We start from the raw sequence: 7,017 nt of genomic DNA, 5'->3' as shown, positions 1-7,017 counted from the left end.
TGGATGAGGAAAAAAACTAGGATTCAGAAACACCTCTGCTTCCAGGTCACCAGCTGAGGAGTCAGAAGAGTTAATATGTGAACACGGAACCTCATCTCCCATCTTCTCAAAATCTCCCTCAGGTTATCTCATTGTATTGATGAATGAATGTAGGGATCAAAGGTGACTTGTGGGGTTTATTTTCTCATAATAAAAAAAAAATTGGGTCAAAACACACATAACATAAAATCTACCATCTTCACCATTTTTAAGCGTACAGGTCATTGGCATAAAGCACGTTCACGTTGTGCAATCCCCTCCCCCATCCAGCCCCAGAATTCTTCTCCTCTTGCAAAACCGAGACTCTGTCTCTGTTGAAGAATGACTCCCGTTGGTTTGGGGCCGGAGCAGCTGGAGGGGTGGTGGCGGCCGCCTTTCTCCTGTACTTATCGCTGCCACTCAGCTTTCGATGACAGATCCTTTGGCTTGACCACACTGTCCCTTCAATGCTTATTTTTGCCTCATGTTATAGATGTTGTGAGTTGGCGTCAGACATGGCGGTTGACTTGTGACAGCCACCAAAAGACAGCCCATGGTGACTTTTAGTTTCAGAACTTTCCCGATGCCTACTCCAGGGTGCTGGTGTTTCTGACTCCCCAGGGGCCAATGTTCAGGGTCATCTAAGCTGAGAATCTAATCCCTGACTTTACAGTAAAAGTCATGCCCCCCTGGATATGACTCCAGGGGAACAAGGAAATTCGAAATATTAAGGGGTTTACTGTCGTTATTCTTTGTTTAGAGCTTTCCGGTTGCGAAGTGCTTTGTTTTCATACGTTGTCACATTTTGGCACCTCCAAAACTCTGTGAGATAGTTGTTATTTTCACCCATTTTTTTCCAGAAATGAGACAGATGAATCTGAAAAAGAAAGTAACTTGGCAAAAGTCAGGCAAATAGCGTCTCTGTCTCCAGTTCTCCCAAGAAGGGAGACGTTCTTGAAGTTGCAGAGAATCCTAGTCGAGTGTTATAAGGACTTCTTTGAAAAACAATTTCCAGTGTCCTAACCAGTTGAGCTCTGGCTTCTATTTCAATTTGGTCGGGGGAGGTTTAAACCTAAATTTCACATCTAAAGTTTATTTCCTTGGTCATTTGAATGACTACAACCTTGAAAACGCGCCTACATAGTCTCGTTTCTTCTTATATTATTTTGATTCTCTCATCATAACTCAGCCCGTATCTCCATCTTCAGTCCTATGCGTAAATTTAACTGCTTTTTGGTCAGCCATGGAAAGCTGATGTCCCTTTTCCTCCCAAACGGCCCCCATGCCCAGGTCCTCTCCGGTTTATGTGCATCTTCCTGCATGTCCGATATGGCAAGAAATTATTAAAATAGACAATCGCATTTTGTCCTTTTTCTTCTTCAGATTTTCGTTCAGCCCCTTCTCTTTGTCATCGTCCCCCGTGCAGCTCTCGGGACCTGGGCACAAATGGATATTTTTGGGACAAGTTGAAATTACAGGAAAGACTTTTGTTTTTAGCCCTCCTCCTCAGTTAATCCTACTTCCGACATGAACCATGAGTTTTTCTAGGGTTTCCTCCCCATAAACTGGACTCGAGAGTCCCTCGCGAGGCTCTGTCTGCGACAGTCCCTCAGCCACGAGGCCTCCCCCGTCTCTCGCAGGACAGATGGCATGCTCGGTGGGGGAGGAACCGAGCAGATGTGAACAGCTATCTTCAGGTTGCGTGGGAGAGATACCCGGCCTCGCTCCAGGAAAGGGGGAAGGGGCCCATTTCTAAGCCCACACTCCTCACGTCCAGCAAAGGGCGATCTTGTTCTCGCAACGGCCCCTTCTCAAATGTCACATGACACGCGGAATTCTAGAGCATGTTGGAAAGAGGTGGTTCTCTCCTCGTTTCACGCTCAGCTCACCCATCCTTAACCTTGTGCGATTCTGGGGGTGGGGGACAGGCAGGGGGGGATGGACCCTGTAGAGATCTTCTGTCCACTTTTCATACTGAATCTGTTTACGTGAGCAGAAGTCTCTGGGCTATTTCCATCTCTGGACAGCAGGGCACTGTCCTTTTGGTTCCTTAACCAAATGAGTTCTCTCTAGCTCGGCAGCTCAGGAGAAGGAAGGCTTCGCTTCCCAGCATTCCTCCATCCTCTCTTTCTCTCTCTCCTCTCATCCCCTGCTTTCTCTACACACGCTCTTTCTCCACATTTACTTTCTTCAGTCTTCAAGGCTCTTCGACGTGTACGATCTTGTCACCACGAAAGTGTCAGGGCAGCACACTACCTGCGAATCCCACTTGTAGCCATAACCGTCATTTTACGTGACAAATTCCATAGATAGCTGATCCGCATGGTGGTCCATGCCCTGCCCCTCCCCCCAGGCATGGGCTCAGACCCACTGGGGATTAAATCTGTGACTTTGCTTTTCTTCCGTGCCACGCTCGAAGTCCTTGCTGTGAGTCTCCCGTTCCTCTTAGGTTCCCGGTTCTTTGTTGACCGGTTCTTCCTTCCCCTGTCATAGAAGCTTCGGAGACAGGAAAAATAGCAGTTTCCTGTTCCGCTTGAACTGTTTATTATGTTTAATTAACTCCTCTATGGTGATTTCTATTTTTGTTGGCCAGGATAATATTCATATCCGAAACTGAGTTTTCAACCATGATTGAATTCTAAACCAAATTAAGTCTGACTTTTTAAATTCACACCACACACACAAAAAAATTGCTCTGACTTTTCAGCTACCCAGAAGGCACTCACAGGTGGTGGTGAGTTGTGACTACTTGGGCACCAAAGACATTTAAGTTGCCACTATGGAAGTGAAAAGGCAGAACTGTCACTGACAGTGCCTGTGACAAACGGAAAAATAAAACGGTGGTAGGCAAGTTTAAAAACGTAATAACAACGTAGGATCTAAGACACAAAGAATTAACACGATTATAGAGACTTTCTGGTTTTGCTGCTGTGTGTCTCTCACACGCTTATCCACACAGGAAATATCCTAAATGTGCCTTCCTCAAAGAGTCTAGCCTTCCAGAATGTTTTTCTCCACTGCAATAACAACCACAGTCCTCGGGCCTCAGGAAGTTAAGTAGATGCAATCTCATCCCGCAGGCAGCAGCTAGAACCAGCCAACTCTGGGCATCCACCCTCCCGGTTGTCAAACTGTTTGGGCCAGATTCTTTCAGTTCTAAATACAGGAAGCCCAATTTAAGATGGCTAAAGGAAAAATAATAACGAGTTAATGGGCTCACTAAGTGAGAGTCTCAAGGAGAGCTAGCTACAGAGACCGGCTGGATTCTGGGGCTCATCTCACTCTCTGCACCTCTTAGTTCTGCTTTGCTCTGTTTCAGCTCCATTCTTAGGTTCTTACTTCATGGTGGCAAAACGGCTGCCAGGGGGTTGCCAGCTTTTATCTTCTCTCATTAATTCCAGTTGGAAAAGCCCACCTCTCTCCTACTCTCAAGAGTTTCAGATTTTTAAAAAGTCCCAGAATTGAATGATTTTTAGCAAAGCATTGATTTGGGGGTGGGTGAAGGGAAAGTCTCTAGGTCATAAGGTTTTTCAGTCTCTCTGATGCTTTTTGTAAGCTTAGGAGTTGTTACCTGTTATGCTGCTACTGGATGTTTTCCCACCAGGGTCCCTGGGGGGCAGCCGTCAGTGTGTGCAGAGCGAGAATTTGGGCTCGTCTGTGAGGCTTATACCCATTTCTTCTCCCTTCAAGGACTCCTGTCTGATGACTAAATTTCTCTAGGACCCTGTTTTCCATCATCCTTGGGGACAAGCCATCCTCCTCAGGGAACTGCATCCAGGACCACTGCTCATAGGTCTTCCAATGCCCTTACCCCAGGTAAGGGCAGATTTTTGAACAGATGGAGCGCGGAGGACGGGGACAATGCCTCAGTCGTGTGGAATGGTGACTCAAACAATATTTACCTGAAAAGAAAATATTTTTATATAAACAGAAATGTTGTTTTTATATAACACCTCCCTTAGGTGTTATAAGTTGAAAGAATAATTTTCGAATCATTTGTGCACCAAAATCTAACATTCCTTACATGGCAACTTACATTTCATCTGAACTATTTCCAATCAATCGAATGTGTTTATACCAGCCAATGAGTACGTCAAAGGCGGTGTGGAAAGTCAGCTCTGAGCAAGGCATTGTCGGGATCTTGAGGGAACCACAAAGATGTAGGGGAGAAGTTTCTTTCAAAAGAGCTTGTACATCAGAAAGGGAAGATTATCACTGTGGAAAAGATTTTGAGGTACAATACTTCGAGTTTATTTTAAATAATTCAGGTTGCCCTCTTTTGAGGGGATGATTCTGGAGAATTATTGCATACAGAAACCTTTACCCTAAATACTGATGTCAGAACTCAAGGATAGTGTACTCTCAGAGGTCATAAGTTTACACAAACATTCTCAGATAGCAGCACCAGATGTTACCATTTTGACTATTACAGACAGACCGCATGCACTTGGGGCAATGCAGACCCAACTCACTTTAGAATCTGGCTGTATAGATTCTGTTCTATACGTGGTATATCGCCTATGCATATGATGTAGTTTCCTCCAACATGTGGTAACAGGTATTATAACGATCGCTAATGCTACAAATTAGTTAATGGAAGGAATAAACCTCACCTGCCAGGGAGCACTGTGGACTTGGAGGCTAGGGCAGAGGCGTGGCTTAACTCGTACCTTGAAAGATGGGAGGGAATTAGAGGGTCAGCATCAGCAAAGATCCCACAGTGAGAAGGCTCAAGTTCACGTCAGGGTCTAGGGAGTGCCTCCTGCTGGTCTGAAGTGGGATTTCTGCAGGGAAGTCGTGAGAGGTGAGAGAGTGTCAGGATGGAGAGGGTCTTGAGTTACCTTAAAATCGGGGCCCAGGGTAATGACTCAATAAATACTCACTAATTCATAAATCAATCCGATGTAGCAGAAATATATTTAGACTAACTGGAAGGAAATGATTCTTCAAGGTCAGACATGATTTTTCATATTGGCCAATAGTTATTGAGCTTCAAACATGTTTTTTGCTAGATGCTGAGAATATCGCAGTGAGCTAGACAAAAACCCTCTTCTTACGAAGCTTATATTTTAGCGAGAGGGAGCTGGTAATAGATAACTATTAGTATTAAGAACTAATAGAAAACTAATAGAACTAATAGACAATAACATGATGGATAATAACTTGGAGGAAGAAGTTACTGTACATGGAGCGGTCAGAAGGATCTTCGAGGAAGTGACATGACCAAGCTAATCTCTGTAGAGACATCACACACAGAATTGTTCCTACACATGAGGGTCCACTGGGTGCCTTCCCTCTTCCGTGTGGTTCTTCTGTCCAGCCACACCTGCCAAGACAGCCAGTCTCCCCCAGCCTCGTGGGGTGATTTTAGGCTGTCCCCTCATCCTGCTACACTTTCACGCTTTCATCATCGTGGAACAGAGAGGATGGACCAGTTCTTTCAAGTTCCTTTGAGTTCTAGCATTCTGTGATTTCTACCATTGCGTCTCATGTTCAAAAATGCAGGAAAGATACCAAAACCAGTGTAAAGAGATTCCTAGTTATTTTTAGTTATCCTCGAACCTGAAACTGGGGTTACAGCAGGGCTAGATCACCCAACCACTGGGTTCTAGGGCTCTGTGGCAATGTGGTGAACTGGTGGCCGGCATCTCCGTGTCTCCTCCAGACTTCCTTGCAGCCAGGCTTCTGGGTGGGAGTCGGGTTCTGCCAACTAGATACTCTTGGTAGAGATCTGGGAGCAAAAGTGCCTCCCTGTTATTGGCCAGCACTGGCCTGGAAGTCCTGGGGTCTTCTGCAGGGACAGCTTCCTTGTGTCTCGGAAGGACACTGGCAGGGGGACAGGGAGAAGCCCTGTTTCCTGGCACCGTGAGCCAGCAGTAGTGTAGGTCCCAGCTTCATGCCCTCCACTTTCCTGACTGCAGTGCCCCAGGCTGCAGTGTTGCTCCAGAAGGCTGCCCGAGGCCTTGGTCTGGAGCCCCCTCCTCCAGCCCTTCCACGGACACCGTGGACTCCGAGTTCTCCGTAGAACATCTGCTTAAGAAGCTAGAGAGAGTTCTCTTTCCATTAACTGAGCCCTTACTGATGAAGCCTAATACCAAAAAAAGGAAAGGCTCTTTCAGACCATGGCTATGAAAGTCTTTAACTTATTACATTGTTATTTCCAAGAAGATCTGTAGTGACCAAGAGAAATAGAACCAATAAGGGGGGTGTGTGTGTGTGTGTGTGTGTGTGTGTGTGTGTGTGTGTGTGTGTGTGTGAATATTTATTTTTAAGAGTAATAGAGTGGGCACAGGGAGAGAAAAAGAGACTGAGATTGATTTATTACGAGGGATTGGCTTGCATGGTTATGGAGGCTGAGGAGCTCCATGATCTGCCATCTCGAAGCTGAGGGCCCAGGTGAGCTGGTGCTGTAGCTCCAGTCCAAAGCCAAAGCCTGAGACCCAGGGGAGCCAGTGGTATGAGTCACTGTCCAGGGTCCCAAGGCCCAGGAAACAGAAGCACTGATGACTTAGAGCTAAAGAAGAGCCAAGAGCAAATCTGCCTTTCCTCTCCTTTTTGTTCTATTTGGGTCTGGATGGGTTGGAGGATGGCCATCCACAGAGGGACAGGCCATGGGCTTCACTCAGGTCACCGGTTCACATGCTGATCTCTGCCTCCAGAAACACGCTCACAGACATCCCTAGAAACAATGTCTTACCAGCTATCGGGGCGTCCCCTGGCCCAATCTAGTTGTCATATGAAATTAACCATCACAGTAAGAACTACAGCTCCCTACACAAAGAACCCCTCTCTCTCTGCCCACCTCATTACTCTCAGGAACAGATTTTCCTTTAACAGAAGTATAAATAGGGTTCAAACATATTTAGATTGAACTTATTTGCCCTGCGTTCAGACACATTACTGGGCAGAGGGGGCTAACAAACAGAATTTTTAACATTAAATGAGAAATACTACTGACTTAAAAATCAACATTTGGGACACAAATGCGTTTGTAAAAGC

Source organism: Pteropus vampyrus, unplaced genomic scaffold, assembly GCF_000151845.1.
Source record: "Pteropus vampyrus isolate Shadow unplaced genomic scaffold, Pvam_2.0 Scaffold359, whole genome shotgun sequence".
In the NCBI taxonomy this organism is placed as follows: Eukaryota; Metazoa; Chordata; class Mammalia; order Chiroptera; family Pteropodidae; genus Pteropus; species Pteropus vampyrus.
This window is presented reverse-complemented; position numbering follows the sequence as displayed.